This window comes from Oryx dammah, unplaced genomic scaffold, assembly GCF_014754425.2.
Source record: "Oryx dammah isolate SB20612 unplaced genomic scaffold, SCBI_Odam_1.1 HiC_scaffold_11203, whole genome shotgun sequence".
Taxonomy (NCBI): Eukaryota; Metazoa; Chordata; class Mammalia; order Artiodactyla; family Bovidae; genus Oryx; species Oryx dammah.
The window spans coordinates 1,163,026-1,181,912 of NW_024080596.1; positions in this window are offsets into that span (position 1 = coordinate 1,163,026).

Consider the following 18,887-nt stretch of genomic DNA (forward strand, 5'->3'; position numbering starts at 1 on the left):
TCAGTTTTCATTACAATCCCAAAGAAAGGCAATGCCAAAGAATGTTCAAATTACCACACAATGGCACTCATTTCACATGCTGTTGTTGCTGCTAAGTCACTTCAGTCATGTCTGACTCTGTGTGAACTCATAGACAGCAGCCCACCAGGCTCCCCCGTCCCTTGGATTTTCCAGGCAAGAACACTGGAGTGGGTTACCATTTCCTTCTCCAGTGCATGAAAGTGAAAAGTGAAAGTGAAAGTGAAGTCGTGTCCGACTCCTAGCGACCACATGGACTTGCAGCAGTAAAGTAATGCTCAAAATTGTCCAAGCCAGGCTTCAGCAGTATGTGAACCATGAAATTCCAGATGTTCAAGCTGGTTTTAGAAAAGGCAGAGGAACCAGAGATCAAATTGTCAACATCCGCTGGATTATCGCAAAAGCAAGAGATCCTGAAAAACATCTATTTCTGGTTTATTGACTATGCCAAAGCCACTGACTATGTGGATCACAATAAACTGTGGAAAATTCTGAAGGAAACAGAAATACCTGACCACCTGACCTGCCTCTTGAGAAGCCTATATACAGGTCAGGAAGCAACAGTTAGAACTGGACATGGAACAACAGACTGGTTCCAAATAGGAAAAGGAGTACATCAAGGCTGTATATTGTCACCCTGCTTATTTAACTTATATGCAGAGTCCATCATGAGAAATGCTGGGCTGGAAGAATCACAAGCTGGAATCAAGATTGCTGGGAGAAATACCAATAACCTCAGATATGCAGATGACACCACCCTTATGGCAGAAAGTGAAGAACTAAAGAGTCTCTTGATGAAAGCGAAAGAGGAGAGTGAAAAAGTTGGTTTAAAGCTCAACATTCAGAAAACTAAGATCATGGAATCTGGTCCCATCACTTCATGGGAAATAGATGGGGAACAATGGAAACAGTCTCAGAATTTATTTTTTGGGGGCTCCAGAATCACTGCAGATGGTGATTGCAGCCATGAAATTAAAAGACACTTTACTCCTTGGAAGGATTGTTATGACCAATCTAGATAGCATATTAAAAAGCAGAGAGATTACTTTGCCAACAAAGGTCTGTCTAGTCAAGGCTATGGTTTTTCCAGTGGTCAGGTATGGAGGTGAAAGTTGGACTCAGAATGCTGAGCACTGAAGAATTGATGCTTTTGAACTGTGGTTTTGGAGAAGACTCTTGAATGTCCCTTGGACTGCAAGTAGATCTATTCAGTCCATACTAAAGGAGATCAGTCCTGGGTGTTCTTTGGAAAGACTGATGCTAAAGCTGAAGCTTCAATACTTTGGCCACCTCATGAGAAGAGTTGATTCATTGGAAAAGACTCAAGCTGGGAGGCTTGGGGCCAGGAGGAGAAGGGGACAACAGAGGATGAGATGGCTGGATGGCATCACCGACTCAATGGATAAGAGTTTGGGTGAACTCTGAGAGTTGGTGATGGACAGGGAGGCCTGGCGTGCTGCAGTTCACTGGGTCACAAAGAGTCAGACATGACTGAGCGACTGAACTAAACTAAAAATGAACTAAAATGTATGCATGTTAGAACCATGGAGAGAGTGGATTACCTAAATATTGCAGTATTCTCAGGTTGCTAAGTTGATTTCATTGTTTCAGATACTATTCAGTATTTTTCCTTTTTGTCCAAAATAAATACACCTTTACACTCTTGTTTAAAAAGCTATTGCTATTTGTCAATTTATGTCCAAATACCAGCCTCAATTGGAGAAGGCAGTGGCACCTCACTCCAGTACTCTTGCCTGGAAAATCCCATGGACAGAGGAGCCTGGTGGGCTACAGTCCATAGGGTCTCTAAGAGTCGGACATGACTGAGCAACTGCACTTTCACTTTTCACCTTCATGCATTGGAGAAGGAAATGGCAACCCACTCCAGTGTTCTTGCCTGGAGAATCCAAGGGATGGTGGGAGACTGGTGGGCTGCCATCTCTGGGGTCGCAGAGTCAGACACGACTGAAGCGACTTAGCAGCAGTAGCAGTAGCAACCAGCCTCAATAAATAACAATTTTTATGAAATATGGCTGGTCATTTCACATAAAGTCAGTTGAACTGGGAAAAACTGACACATTTGCCTTACTAAAATGTAACTAATCATTGTATTATAGCTTACAATGTCAGAAATATTGACCCACTGCTTTCATGAGAAGAAAACAGATCTAGATGAATTTTTCCAAAGAAATGTTTCCTTATAATTCCACACATGCTTGAAGAGATTTTGATAGATATTAAGTACAGTGTAGAATTTTTGCAATTCACTGGGAGTATTAATGTTTATCAAATGATACAAATGATATATTTAGTACTGTACTTCATAACTTCTTCGTGAAATGTGCACTGGTTCTGATTTTCCATATATAATAGAGTTGCACAGTTTGATTAGTGTGATATAAAGGAAGAAATGCTTGATATATATTTATAGAGAATCATGTGGCTTTTATTCCTATTCCTATTCCTGCTTTTCCCTGTGGAGAGCACATAGGAAAGGAAGAGTAACATATTTTAACTTTGTGTTTGCCACTTTATACATGCTATTTCCCTGAATTTTCATAAGAAGTCTAGAATGAAAATACGGCTATCACTATTTTACAAATGAAGTAGAATCTTCAAGGGAGGACATAAATTTTCCAGGACACAAAGCTATAATAGAATGTGACAGCTTGGAGACTTATATCCAGACTTGTCTACTTCCAATGGTTACACTATTTTTTAGCACCAACAGGTGCAATATTTTTTCATACATTGTAGACTTTTTATTTGATGTATACTTGAAGGGATAGAATATGCAATGATCACAAATCCATAAATGCCATGATATAATGTGTTATGCATCATAAAATCATCCATCCTGATTTCAGTATTCACATTAACCCATAGGATTATATCTGGCCTTTAACATAACAGTTTCATCAACAGATTTTACTCAAACATGTTTAGTGAAAATGGTTAACATCTGTAGCTGTCACCTACTGTACATTCAAGTTATCTTAAGTTTCTTGAAAGGAAACAGAATTCTAACGCTGCCTAACTCTAAAGCTTGTTTGAAGCTTTGCAGGGAAATATATATAAAAAGCCTTGTAAACTTCAAAATTTTATATGGGATTCATTATTACATTGTTATATGTATATTTTTCTTTATATACAAGAACTCATATCAGTATTCTCAAAAGGCAATTCAAAGTATGCATTGATCTCATGTTTATAGATCAATTGAAACAAATTCCATTGGCTTATGCACAAGTATGGGTTATTTGGAAAAAATTACTCTCATAAGTATCTTAGAAACTTGCTGTAGGGCCATAAGTAAGAAAGGCAGCCAGATAGGCAAGCATTTTCTGGCATTATAGAATTAAGACATGTTGCCTCCAGGTGGGTCTCCAATCTGCTGTTTTCATTGCTCTCCAATCTGCATGTTATACAGGAGTAATAACTCAAAAGGCTAGAGAGCTTTTTCCTGAAAGCATCAGATATTTAAGAAAAAAACACAATAATAAGCTTGAAGCAAGTCCAATAGTAATGTGAAATACAGTGAATTAAAAATTTCTGTTCTGGAGAACATCAGACATTCAAGTTTCTACAGACTGTGGAAATCAACACACATTTTACAGTATTTGTACTCACAATCCCACCTTGCTGTGTAAATGGAAAAGGACATTTATGCCTTCAGATCTAAAGCAGAAGATTTAATTACATATCACAATATGAAAAAGATCAATGAGTTTGTGTCCTTGAAATAAATAATAAGAACAAGTACATATTTTTGTGCATCTAAAGTTATTTTCATCTCCTCATAATTTTACTTTCTAAGAATTCTTCATATATTCCATTGAATTTCAACAAAAGTTCTTACAATATACAAAGTAGTATTATATACATTTAACATACAACATAAATGAGTTAGGCAGTCTCTGATTTATTCAAAGTAGAACAAAAAGAACAATAAAAGAGCAATTAAGGGGATCTTAAGTGGGAAAAAATTAAGTCCCTGGTTTTTTATTTTTTTATCTTTTAGAATACAGTTTTAGAATCAGATTATATTAACAGATATTATTGTTTGCCTGTAATGTGTCAACCACTTGCTAATTATAAATAGGTGATTTGCTTGTCCTCTGGGAGTTTATTTTCTAGTGGGTGAATCTGCCTTTAAGTTATAAAAATGGCAAATTCTTACAGAATTCCATGGAAATGAGTGGGTAGTGTTGTTTTTAGAGTCATATTGGGGGCCCTATCTATAGGTGTACTTGAATAAGCAGAGATTATATAAATTATTGAACACTGTAAAGGTAAAGTATTCTATATAGTCCAGTTAGACATGGTACAGTTTAGCTGACTGGCAACATTCAGAGTGTGGTCATGGGAGCAGTTGCAGAAATGGAGTAGAGGTGAAAACAAGTGGGGATGAGAAGACCACAAAGTCTGACACTATGGTGTAAGGGTGCTTCCCTGTGTGAACCTTCAGTCACTGGGGTAAGGGCCAGAGGATGACTGCAGACATTTCTTTTCTTCTCTATCTGTTCTGTCTTTTGCAAAGAATGCTTCTAAGATTGGGAAAGTGTACCAACACAGATATTTTAAAATAAATCTTAGTAAAAATGGTTCCTAATTCTTTTTCTTCACTTGATTTTCATAGCCAGTTAGCCCCTAACTTTAGCTGTAAGATAGAAGCTTAAATCTTGATTATATTTCTTTTCATCCCCGTTACCCTTTTTGTTTTTTAGACTTTCATCATCCCCAGTTGGATTACTTCTGAAGTTTTATTACACGAACCTGAACTTCAAGCCATTTAACATATTATCAAAATAATCTTTCAAGGAGGAAGTAAACATAAGGCTGGTGACCCTCAGACAACTCTGTGCCTATGAAGCTCTGGGCAGAGTCTCAAACCCTTCAATTCACTGGCATCCAGAAACCCAGAGCCTCTCCTAGCATTTCTACCAGTGTTCATGCTTCACATATTATTGTGTCTTCTTCTTCCTTCTGGCTTTCTGCTTTCTTGTTAGAATTCTCTATTCTGGTCCATATAAAAATTCAACCAGGTGTTTTTTGTTTGTTTGTTTTTGTTTTTTTTACTTAAAAGGAAATTAAAAGTGTTATACTATGAATTTTGAGAAGAGAATTTATTGGCATTTTCACCAGGAAATAACTGGGTTGGGTGGATGAGCAACAGAACACTTTTATTGTGCCAACAATATATAAAGTCCAAATAGAATAGAAGTTTTCATCATCCTCAAAATCATCTTAGGCCTCCATATCATTGGGGGACTTTCTGTCATTTCTTATCTTGCCTAATTTCTCCTGCCTTTTTACTTCCTCATATTTTTTTCCAATGTTTATCCCCTCCCCTAATCTTCCCCTCTCCTTTACTGTGCCCATCTTTGCATGAAATGTTCCCTTGGTATCTCCAGTTTTCTTGAAGAGATTTCTAGTTTTTCTTATTCCATTGTTTTCCTCTTTTTTTTTCTTTGTTTTTTTTTTTTTTTTTTTTTGGCATTGTTCACTGAAGAAGTCTTTCTCATCTGTCCTTGCTATTCTCTGGAACTCTGCATTCCATTGAGTATATCTTTCCCTTTCTCCTTTGCCTTTTGCTTCTCCTCTTTTCTCAGCTATTTGTAAGACCTCCTATGATAACCATTTTGCCATCTTGGATTTCTTTTTCTTTGGGATGGTTTCCGTCATTGCCTTCTATATATACAGTGTTACAAATCTCTGTCCATAGTTCTTCAGGCACTCTATCTACCAGACCTAATCCTTTGAATCTAGTTGTCACCTCCTCCATATAGTCATAAGAGATTTGATTTAGGTCATACCTGAATGGCCTCGTTGTGTTCCCTACTTTTTTCAATTAAAGCCTGAATTTTGCAATAAAGAGTTCATGATCTGAGCTATAGTTAGCTCCAGGGGATGTAAAGAGATCAAACCAGACAATCCTAAAGATCAGTCCTGAATATTCACTGGGAGGACTGATGCTGAAACTGTGTCTCCAATACTTTGGTCACCTGATGAGAAGAGCTGACTCATTGGAAAACACCTTGATGCTGGTAAAGATTAAAGGCAAAAGGAAAAGGGGCACCAGATGTTAAGATTTTCAGATAGCATCATCAACTCAATGGACACCAATTTGAGGAAACTCTGGGAGATAGTGAAAGAAAGAGTAGGCTGGTGTGCTGCAGTCTATGTGGTTGCAAAGCGCTGGACACGACCTAGTGCCTGAAAAACAACAACAAATCTTCCCCTTGGATTTCCCTGGTGGCCCAGTGGTAAAGAATATATCTGCCAAGCAGGAGACATGGGTTCTATCCCTGGACTGGGAAGATTTCCTGGAAAAGGAAATGGCAACCCACTCCAGTATTCTTGCCTGGGAAAGCCGATGGACAGAGGAGTCTGGTGAGTTAGTCAATGGGGTCGAAAAAGAGTCAGACAACTTAACAACTAAACAACAGCCATCTTCCGCTTAATATTCTCTTCCCATAGCCTTTCACCTCTCTGGATTCCAACTTAAGATCAGAGTAAAAGTAAAACTTTTTGTCTCATGCAAATTAGCTGCTTCTTTCTTTGAGGTCTTGATATTGTCCACCTCAACACCCAGGTGGTTTATGAAAGAGTTTTTGCCAAACATAAAGTGGAAAGCTCACTAATAGATCTGAAACTAAAATGTCTTTTCAGGTTTCTCTTTTCTTGAATTTTCATCTCCTTCTTGCCACAGGATGAAAGTACTATGTTCCCTGCCTTTCCTTACTTATGTTAACAAATAAGTCTTCATATTCTTGTTCCCTCAGCCATTAGCACTCATTTACCGATTTTCTATACAGCTTTCTGGTTGGTGCATGCTGCAGTCCCTGGGGTTGCAGTCATACACTACTAAGTGACTGAATTGAACAGAACTGAGGCCTCTTGAAAGGAATATTTCAGTGTTTTGTGTGACTTGAAACTTCTATATTTTAGAGGCTTTTTAAAAATACAAATTATGGCTATAAACAGCTATGAAATAATAGTTCTTTATAATCAATAAGCATAATAGTCATAATACATTATAAATTTTAAAACACTGATAAATGCCACAGTAATAAAAAAAATCATAGAATAACAGAATATTTTTATACATCCATAGTCTGAGAATTCTTTATGTTACTCTTATATTCACCAGATTTTTTTGGCTAAAAAGTAACCTATTCATATGTAAATTTTTACTCTTTACAGGCAAATAATTTAATTATTCTTTTATCACAGTTATTTTTCATATTTACTTATTTATTTATTCATAACAGTTTATCTCTTCCACTTCACAAGTCATTATTGATGTCATAAACATCTTTAGGGTTCTTGTTAGATTCAAAAAATCATCTATCAAGTTTCATTTACAGATGATCTCTGAAAGTTTTGAGCATTTCAAATTTTCTTCCAGTTACTGAATACTCCCTGAACCGATGTCACTTGCTAACTAGTTTATTGTTGATGTCTTATTGTGTTAGTTAGTCATTCAGTCATATCCAACTCTTTGAGACCCCATGGTCTATAAGCCTGGAATGCTCCTCTGTCCATGGTATTCTCTAGGCAAGAATACCAGAGTGTGTTGCCACTTCCTTCTCCAGGGAATCTTTCTGACCCAGGGATCAAACCCACATCTCCTGCATTGCCAGGTGGGTTCTTTACCACTGTGCCATTGTAGGGGCATATTATACATCTTCAGTTTCTTCAATCTCAAGATTTCGTGTCAACGTCTTTGTAATTCAGGGCTTTCCTGGTGGTTTAGATGGTAAAGAATCTGCTTGCAATACAGGAGACCCAGGTTTGCTCCCTGGGTTGGTAAGATCTCCCAGAGAAGTGAATGGCAACCCACTCCAGTATTCTTGCCTGGAGAATTCCATGGACAGAGGAGTCTGGTAGGTTATAGTGGATGGGGTCACAAAGAGTTGGCCATGTCTGAGTGACTAACACTTTCACATTCTCTTTAATTCACTCCTTAATAACAGTAGCCACCTACCTCCTGATAGGAAAACAACTATGATGGGGGACTCAGTATTGTGGGGGCCCATTCTTAACTGATTGTGGTTAAAATATTATACTTGTTTAAGTTTTAGGACAACTGATATCCAAGTGAACACATTGCTAACACTCCTTGAGAGGGGGCTCAAGCCAATGAAAGATCCCAAAACTTAAGCTCCTTTAGCTTTGTGGCAACTCAGTTAAATTCCTCTTGTTCTTGCTTTTCAGACCCTTTCAGATTATGGGATTAGGGATTTTGGGATTAGGGATCTCAAAAATCATTAGGGATTTTGTTTCTGTTTTTCTTCCCTGATAGTAATATCTATATGTTTACCTATGTTTTGAATTGCAGTCCAATAATTGTTAATAACAGCAGTATCTGCATGCTCAGGCGATAGGCCACCAGGCTCTTCTGTCCATGGAACTTTTCAGGGAAGAATACTCTAGTGCGTTGACATTTCCTCCTCCAGGGGATCTTCCTGACCCAGGGAATAAACCCGCATCTCCTATGTCTCCTGCATTGGCAGGCAGACTTTTTACCACTGAGCCACCTGGAACGCCAATAGCAATATATATTTCCCCCAAAATAAAGGGATTCACATCATAACACTACAAATAATGCATTTTTTTAAGACACAATAATGTGTTTACCAACATTGTGAAATGGCACTTTTGCATTTACAATGATATCCTAATAATTGAGTAAAATAATTTAAATTACATTTAAATTGATGAATTGATTGTATTTAAAATAAAATCAGCAATTGCCCATAGTAAATAATGAATCTAATTTTATTCTTCAATGTCCTCACCACTCAGAAGTTTAATGTCAGATTTAGGCTTCTGAAAACCAAGAAGGGTGGTCCAGATTATATGCTGTATGCTGTATGCTCCGTCATGTCTGACTTTTTGTGACCGCATGAACTGTAGCCTCTGGGCTCTTCTGCCCATGAAATTTTCCAGGCAAAAATACTAGAGTGGGTTGCCATTTCATCCTCCAGGGAATCTTCCTGACCCAGGGATAGAACCCACATTTCCTGCATTTCCTAGATTGCAGGTGGATTCTTTATCTACTGAGTCTATTGGGGAGGACCCACAGTTACAAATCCAAATACCTCATCTCTCTTCCATATCTCCCTCAAGTGCTGTGACTCCCTTGAATGCTATTACAACGATTTTCCAAGACAGAACACAGGAAGTCAGTTTGCTCAAAGTGTGCCCACTAGCCTATATTGTCCATCTTTGTAGCTTAGTGACCAGGTTCTCAATTCAGGCACTTATTTTCACTTACCTGGATAAGAATGAAAAACATGTTAAACTCATCCCCCTTCTAGGAGGCTTTCCTCACCCCCAAACTAATCCATAAACAGCATATTAAAAATGTACTTTGCATACATTCAGGATGTTATTCCTTATTTCTTAAATTTTTATTGTCTCCCTATGGCTTCCAGGATATGATTTAAGTGTATTTGCATATGTTATAAGATCTTATACATCTGGGTCTGACCTGTATGCTTTTTAATACTTTTCTTCTACCAATCTAACTCTTGTTCCAGCCTCCAGGAACACTGAACTCTTATAGTTTCTTGAACACTCTCTGACACATGTTCTGTTTTACTGTGTAACGTGTGAAATATACACATTTGTAGTTTGCAAAACTTCAGCTCATTCTTCAAGCAGTCACTTGAAGCTGGCATTTTATGATATTTTCCCTGACTTCCACAGGCACAGCTAAATTCTTTTACACATTTATTTTAAGGAGAAGTTTGCAGGTAAAAATTTCTTACAGAATGAATTTATCTTATGTTTTACATGTCTGACTTTTCACTAGACTGCAATACCTTCAGTCTATTATATATAAATAATTATATATTTATTATAGGTTAAATATGTTATATATATGTGTATATATATATAGATATATATTTAATGCCAAGCATAATTCTTATGGTATATAAGAACTAAATGTTTTATTAAAACATTATTGAATATATTAGATAGCAGTTATAGTTATTTTATTGAACTTATTGCCTGTGTTGATACCTTCCTCAGCTTTCCCAGTTTTTATATAAAGCTATATATATCTTGTATAAATATATTTTGCATACATATATTTTGTATAAAACCATATATATCTTCTGTTATTTTGACACTTTTAGTGGATGGAAAAAAAACATTTTACCATTTTATGCCTATCATAACTCCATTCATTCATGTAACACAAAGGAATATATTAATGGCATATATGTGTGTGTGTATATATGTGTGTGTGTATATATATATATATATATATATATAGCATCTACTGAAAAGCAAAAATGGACAAAAGTTATCCCTAGATGAGCTGACATGCTGACCAGCTTCCTAGTCACTAAATTGCACCATAACTTGGTCACTCACCTGACCTCAGTGATTCAAACTTGAGAACAAACAAATTGCTTATTTTCAACAGATGCCATGTGGAAGTTGCAGAGGCATTACCTGCTGAGAACACCTTGCATAATGACACCAATACTTACCTTTTAACCAGTTCAGAAAACTGAGGCTCAGCCTGTAATCCCTCATCCAGTCCAGTCCTTACATGATCCTACATCTCTATAACATCTCTACATCTCTACAAACTCCACATCTCTACAAACTCCCTTTTAGCCATCCCCACTGAGAAATATCGATAACCTCAGATATGCAGATGACACCACCCTTATGGCAGAAAGTGAAGAGGAACTAAAAAGCCTCTTGATGAAAGTGAAAGAGGAGAGTGAAAAAGTTGGCTTAAAGCTCAACATTCAGAAAACGGAGATCATGGCATCTGGTCCCATCACTTCATGGGAAATAGATGGGGAAACAGTGGAAACAGTGTCAGACTTTCTTTTTTGGGGCTCCAAGATCACTGGAGATGGTGACTGCAGCCATGAAATTAAAAGACGCTTACTCCTTGGAAGAAAAGTTATGACCAACCTAGATAGCATGTTGAAAAGCAGAGACATTACTTTGCCGACTAAGGTCTGTCTAGTCAAGGCTATGGTTATTCCAGTGGTCATGTATGGATGTGAGAGTTGGACTATGAAGAAGGCTGAGCACCGAAGAATTGATGCTTTTGAACTGTGGTGTTGGAGAAGACTCTTGAGAGTCCCTAGGACTGCAAGGAGATCCAACCAGTCCATTCTGAAGGAGATCAGCCCTGGGATTTCTTTGGAAGAAATGATGCTAAAGCTGAAACTCCAGTACTTTGGCCACCTCATGCGAAGAGTTGACTCGTTGGAAAAGACTCTGATGCTGGGAGGGTTTGGGGGCAGGAGGAGAAGGGGACGACAGAGGATGAGATGGCTGGATGGCATCACTTACTCGATGGACGTGAGTCTGAGTGAAATCCGGGAGATGGTGATGGACAGGGAGGCCTGGCGTGCTGCGATTCATGGGGTCGCAAAGAGTTGGACACGACTGAGCAAATGAAGTGAACTGAACTGAACTGAACTGCTCTTCTAGTCTCTATTTCTAGTTATATAAAAATACATATATAGTCAACTTCCAGATGCCAGTTTCATCTATTTCTAAATTATTGATATTGGCTACTCATATTTTATCCATTATAATTTATATACAAGCCATGGTTCACTTGGAACTTTAATTCTATGGAAACAGTATCTTGATCACTAACTTCTGTATTTGTAGGAAACCATAAGAATATTTTATGACTTGACAACATCCTTGTCTTCTCTCTTCAATCTTTTCTATTCCATTGTCAAGATATCTTATTTGAGCCAAATCAGCATTCCTATGCATTCAGGGTCCAAAATAGTGCATTGAGCAAAGTGATGTAGTGGATAGGCTTTAAATTAGAGACTAGGATTCTCATTCCAGTTCTGCCAAGTATCTCTTTACAGTAGATAGGATATAACGTCTCATACTTTGCAGTATGGAATAGGTCTTAAAGAAGTCCTATTCTTACCAATAAGACTGATCACCTCAGAGAGTAAGAATAATTTTCTGGAACAGCTGGTCTAATAAAAACCTGACTTGAAATTTAGATCTCTTGGAACCACCACAGGTTACTCCTAAGCCCACAGAATTTGCTGAGCCTGTGTTTTCTTATCATTAAAATGAGAGTCATATCATCAAGTCTTGCATCATAACTTTATTGTAAAAAACAACATCATAGATGTAAAACATTCTAATAAGCAAAAGTGTCCATGCTAACATGCAGTATTATTAGTGTAAAACCTTCCTGATTCCCTTTCCCCCCACACTGTGGGATCACAGATTTTTCATGTTTTTATTTTCTTAAATTGAATGTTGGTTACTTAAACCCTCCCCAATACTTTATACACTGTGCATGCATACACACTTTGTCACTCAGTCGTGTCTGACTCTTTGAGACCCTATGAACTGTAGCCCACCAGGCTTCTCTGTCTATAGGATTTTCTAGGCAAGAATGCTGGAGTGGGTTGCCACTTCATACTCCATGAGATCTTTCCAACCCAGGGATTGAACCCACATCTCCTGCATTGACAGGTGGATTTTTTTTACCACTGAGCTACCTGGGAAGTCTGTTGTACTTTATAATTGTAATTATTTAAGTGGTAAACAGACAGCAATCTATGTGCACACTCTAATCTCACAGTGGATTTTCCCCAATATTAAATCAGCTAGAAATAGATGCAAGGAATGTACCAACCTGGAAAAATACACATCCTAGGACTTAAAGGAAAGGAAGACAGTGACTAGAAATACAGACTAGGGAGAAATAAAACAAAGTCAGTGTTGTTCATTACAGGAAAATGGAAAGTAACAGTTGTTTTGCACCTAATATATGCTAGATATACTTACATACATACTTACACTTAATGTGCACAAGGTCGATGAGTAAGATTGATGGAGTAACTCATCCAAAACAAGTAGAGCCATGATTTAAACTAGTCTGTCTGTTTATTGAATACCTGTTCTTTTCACTACTCCATAGTGGCTCTTGATTTATCATTGCAGATAAAAGAAATCAGAGCCAGAGATTTCAGAAGATCACTGGAACTTTTCCTGGGCTAAATATATAGAGAATATAAAAATTCATCAGATTCTGACAAGCACTTCCTAAAGGAAAATCGAGGAAATTGATGATGATGGATGACCTTCATGATTGTGCCAGAAGCCTACCCTAGTCCTATACCAGGAGCCAAAACTAAAGCCCTGAGAATGGGGAGAGATTTTCACGCCAGAACAAGGTTACAGAATGTGAACTGAAAAGTCCAAGTACAATGCTTTAAGACTGGTTAAGTTTACTTTTCCTGCTGTGATTTTTGGAAAGCTGGCACTTCGACACATGAAATTAATCTTTAGTTAATTAATCTTAGTTTTTAATGTCAATATCACTTCCCTGTAATATACCTAATACTCTAGAATATGGGCTTCCCAAGTAGCTCAGTGGTAAAGAATTTGCCTACCAATGCAGGAGATCCAAGAGACCTGGGCTCCATCTCTGAGTTGAGAAGATCCCCTGGAGTAGGAAATGGCAACCCACTCTAATATTCTTGCCTGGAAAATTCCATTGACAGAGGAGATGGGGTTAAAAAGAGTTGGACACAACTGAGTAAATGAGCACACATACACTAGAATCCTAAATAAAAATTTCCAGCCCATTTTTATGTATTTCCATATGTATGTGTATATATATATATATATACATATACACACACACACCTCAGGTGTTCAATGGTGAAAAATCCACTTGCCATGCAGGAGGCACAAGAGTTTGATCTCTTTTGATCCCTGAGTCAAGAAGACCCCCTGGATTAGGAAATGGCAACCCATTCTAGTATTCTTACCTGGAAAATTCCATAGACAGAGGAGTCTGGAGCACTACAGACCTTGGGGTCACAAAAGAGTCAGACACAACTGAACACACACACATATACATATATCCGGACATCTAATCCATATTTCTGCTTAAGGTTTTCATGGTAAACCTTACAAAGTATAAAGTATAAGGAAAAAAAATTTAATATTATCTCGTTTTGTTTAACTGGTGGCCTTAGTTAGTAACACCTCAAGAACTCTGCATCTCCCTTAGTAACCTACAAATACATATAGCAAGTTCTATTAATTACATTTCCTAAATTTATTTGTCCATTTCCCTCTGACTCCATTCCCATCACCATTATTATTCATCCCATGAGCCACTGAAAAAAAGTCTTTTTTTTTATGCCAGCTCTTGTTCTCAACCCCAAATCCAGTCTTTACCCTTTAAGCAGAGCCTCTTCTATAGATACATAGCTAATTCTGTCACATCTAAATTCTCATCCAGTTAAAATAAAGCTCATCTCTATACGCTGCATTTTGTGTCTGTGTGTGTGTGTGAAAGATGCTTCCAAAGTTGTGGAGTATGTGACCTGTGTGGACTATGCCAAGGAACTGGGATTTTTCTTATGTCATTTTATCCACCTGTATCTCTCTTCCCTAGTCCTTATTAGAATTGAAAGTTATGTTTTGAGTTAATAATCTATTTAAATCATATATTTACTGATAGACTGTCCCTTCATTAAGAGAGAACCTAGTTTGTCTAGTCCACCACTGTGTTCTTTTTCCCTAACTTAATACCTATACAAAATAGTCACAATAATTGCACTTTGAATAAAAGTAATGACAAAATGTTTTACTGGTTGGCTAACAGTATGATAAATTGAATAATTTTACTTTGAAATAAAGTTGAAGACAGGTCATTGCTAGGTTTATAATACTGTAGAATAAAGATAATGAAGCTCTTATTTATTTTTTGGTTAAGGAAATATTGATAACCCTTTGAATGTATCTAACATTTTTCAAGGTCAGTTCAAGTGACCTCACTTTTGGGGTGACCTCCTTGAAAATGCTAACCTAAAATAATATCTTACTTTTCTAACTTATTCTGGAAACAATTATTTGCACTATCCTTTTCAGCACTTGCAATATTCTGCCTCATCAAATTACCCAGAAGATACATGTGGTTATGAGGGAGCCTATTAGACTAGAGGGCTCATTAACTCCTAGAAATGAAAGTGTTTATTGTAAAATGAATGAAGGTGATGTTTAAAGATATCTAAGTTAAATAACATACATATACATAGTTATACACACTCTTCTTATTTTGTGTTTTAAGCATTTGTCTGTCACTGTTGAAGATCCTGGAGACATTAGTGGTGATGTCTTCCTGAACACCTCACCATCACACAATTTTGAAGACTGTCCTAAAAACTTTGGAGTACTTCTTTTGTCATTGGAGACATAGATAAACAAAAGTCTCAGAATGAAGTATTGCATCAGTTTCCCTGCTGTCCAAAGCATCATCAGCATGGATAGAGGGAACAGAGTGTGTAAAATTGTATATAAGAAGTCATTCTCCTTCTGAGTTGGACTAATTAATAATAACACAGATTTATAAATTCAAGTTTCAACAACTCAAAAAACTTATAATTTCTGATATGCATATAATCAGTTCATGCATTTATACATCTTTCTCTCAACATCCTTTATTGAGATGCTATACCTTTCTAGCCACTGTGCTTGGAGTAAGGGATACTCCAAGGATGGATAATGTCAGTACTTGGTGTTGATGTGTTGCAGGATCTTACAAAGTAAAACTGCAAGTCTATATGACCTCATTTGTTAGATATTTTGATAAGGAGAATCTTTGCATACCATTAGAATCTGTGGAAAAGGAGGAAGTGAGTTAGGCTGACACATTTTAGATGAAACCAAAAGGTCCAGTGGAACTTAGTAGAGAGTAGGTTGGTAGCGAGGGACATACAGGCAAGCAGTGACATTTGCAAAAGCCATGAGTTGAGAAAGAACCTGAGAAATTTGGGGACTTACAAACAAAATAGATAATGAAGTTTTACTTAAAATCAAAAGAAGATGTTAGAAGAGTTATAATTTAATTTAGATGCTATGCATACAAAAAGCTGGCAACTCCATTCAAACAGGAAAATCCATACGGAAATATATGTGCTAGTATCAGTGTAAATCCAGATGTTGAAGGGGCTTTGGGCAAGACTCAACCCTGTGTCTCTGGTGCAGTTTCTCTAAGAATTCCTTTTTGTAGTCTGTTAGTTAGGTTGTTTATTGTGATCGAAACAGTCAAAGGCTTTGGCATAGTCAATAAACCAGAAATAGATGTTTTTCTGGAACTCTCTTGCTTTTTCCATGAGCTAGCAGATGTTTGCAATTTGATCTCTGGTTCCTCTGCCTTTTCTAAAACCAAATTGAACCTCTGGAAGTTCATGGTTCACATATTGCTGAAGCCTGGCTTGGACAATTTTGAGCATTACATTACAAGCGTGTGAGATGAGTGCAATTGTGTGGTAGTTTGAGCATTCTTTGGCATTGCCTTTCTTTGGGATTGCAATGAAAACTGACCTTTTCCAGTCCTGTGGGAGAAATCTCAATAACCTCAGATATGCAGATGACACCACCCTTATGGCAGAAAGTGAAGAGGAACTAAAAAGCCTCTTGATGAAAGTGAAAGTGGAGAGTGAAAAAGTTGGCTTAAGGCTCAACATTCAGAAAATGAAGATCATGGCATCCGGTCCCATCACTTCATGGGAAATAGATAGGGAAACAGTGGAAACAGTGTCAGACTTTATTTTTGGGGGCTCCAAAATCACTGGAGATGATGATTGCAGCCATGAAATTAAAAGATGCTTACTCCTTGGAAGAAAAGTTATGACCAACCTAGATAGCATGTTGAAAAGCAGAGACATTACTTTGCCAACAAAAGTCCATCTAGTCAAGGCTATGTTTTTTCCAGTAGTCATGTATGGATGTGAGCGTTGGACTGTGAAGAAAGCTGAGTGCAGAAGAATTGATGGTTTTGAACTGTGGTGTTGGAGAAGACTCTGGAGAGTCCCTTGGACTGCAAGGAGATCCAACCAGTCCATTTTGAAGGAGATCAGCCCTGGGATTTCTTCGGAAGGAATGAGGCTACAGCTGAAGCTCCAATACTTTGGCCACCTCATGCAAAGAATTGACTCATTGGAAAAGACTCTGATGCTGGGAGGGATTGGGGGCAGGAGGAGAAGAGGATGACAGAGGATGAGATGGCTGGATGGCATCACTGACTTGATGGACATCTGAGTGAACTCTGGGAGTTGGTGATGGACAGGGAGGCCTGGCGTGCTGTGATTCATGGAGTTTCAAAGAGTCAAACATAACTGAGCGACTGAACTGAACTGAGTTAGGTTGTTTCTTTGTGATTTCTGATTTCTTTATGATGGATAAATGACTCTCATGCTCCACAGTATTCAAAATAAGTGTCTCATCTAGTGGCTTTCTTGTAGACTCAACACAACTTCTTTTTTTCATGTTTATTTTAAAAATCCTTTATACCCCATTGACCTGACTGTGGTTCCATCTCCTGAGCTGATCCCTTTACCAAAAAACACTGTGTTTATGAGCCAAATCTTAGGAAACTAGTGATTAATCATAAAGGGAATATAATTAATCTTAGATCAATCAAGTCAACCTCTTTATTGACAAGTAAAGTACTGAAGGAAAATGTCTCCATTAGCCTTATGCTATAGAGAGGAATGGCAACCCACTCCAGTACTCTTGCCTGGGAAATCCCATGGATGGAAGAGCCTGGTAGGCTGCAGTCCATGAGGTCGCTAAGAGTCGGACACGACTGAGTGACTTCACTTTCACTTTTCACTTCCATGCATTGGAGAAGGAAATGGCAACCCACTCCAGTATTCTTGCCTGGAGAATCCTAGGGACAGGGGAGCCTGGTGGGCTGCCATCTATGCGGTTGCACAGAGTCAGACATGACTGAAGCAACTTAGCAGCAGCAGCAGCAGTCTTTATCTTGGAGAAGGAAGTGGCAACCCACTCCAGTATTCTTGCCTGGAGAATCCTGTGGACAGAGGAGCCTGGTTGGCTGCTGTCCATGGGGTCACACAGAGTTGGACATGACTGAAGCGACTTAGCATGCATGCATGCATTGGAGAAGGAAATGGCAACCCACTCCAGTATTCTTACCTGGAGAATCCCAGGAACGGAGGAGCCTGGTTGTCTGCCTTCTATGGGGTCGCACAGAGTCGGACACGACTGAAGTGACTTAGCAGCTGCAGCATAGAGAGGAAATGAAGAATCTACAATTAATAATGTCCACTAAAAGTCTGGGAGAAAAATAGATATTGCATTTCTATCTTAGCAAGTTCAAAATCAGCAATATGGAGAATGTCCAGGTAAAGGAAGGTGGAAAGGTTTGGAGATAAAACATTTCAGGAGGTCTTTGCTATTATCTACTCTGGAGTTTGAGAAGGAAATGGCAACTCACTCCAGTATGCTTGCCTGAAAAATTCCATGGACAGAGAAGCCTGGTGGGCCCCAGTCCATGGGGTTGCAAAGAGCTAGACATGACTGAGCGACTGAGCACACTGTGGAGATAATGGTTCTTAAACTCCAATGATGAAAAGGATTGGGTACAACAAATAATATATGATGAGTTTTCCAACTTGCATTTCTACCTGATATATATAATAGCCCAGGATGTCAGCTTGGTTATAATGTTACATTTTCTTACAGTATTTATATTTCACCATTGATGATAGCTTTAAAATTGTTATATATTCCTATGTAGCTGAGGTAAATATCATATGTATTTCTTACTTTATTCAAATTTTATGTAATAAAATTACATCATTAAAGTTTTGGATAATTGATATTTTTATTGTATTTATTATTATACTAACGGCTGTTATTTCTTTTTATTTGCCACTGCAGTTTCCGTGAGATGAACATTTTTGTGACTAATACTTCTAAGTTTCTATTTGTTTTCTTCAAAGAGATTCTATAATTTAATATAATTCTGTATTTCTCCCTCTTAACTCTCATCATAGAAGTAGCTACTTAAT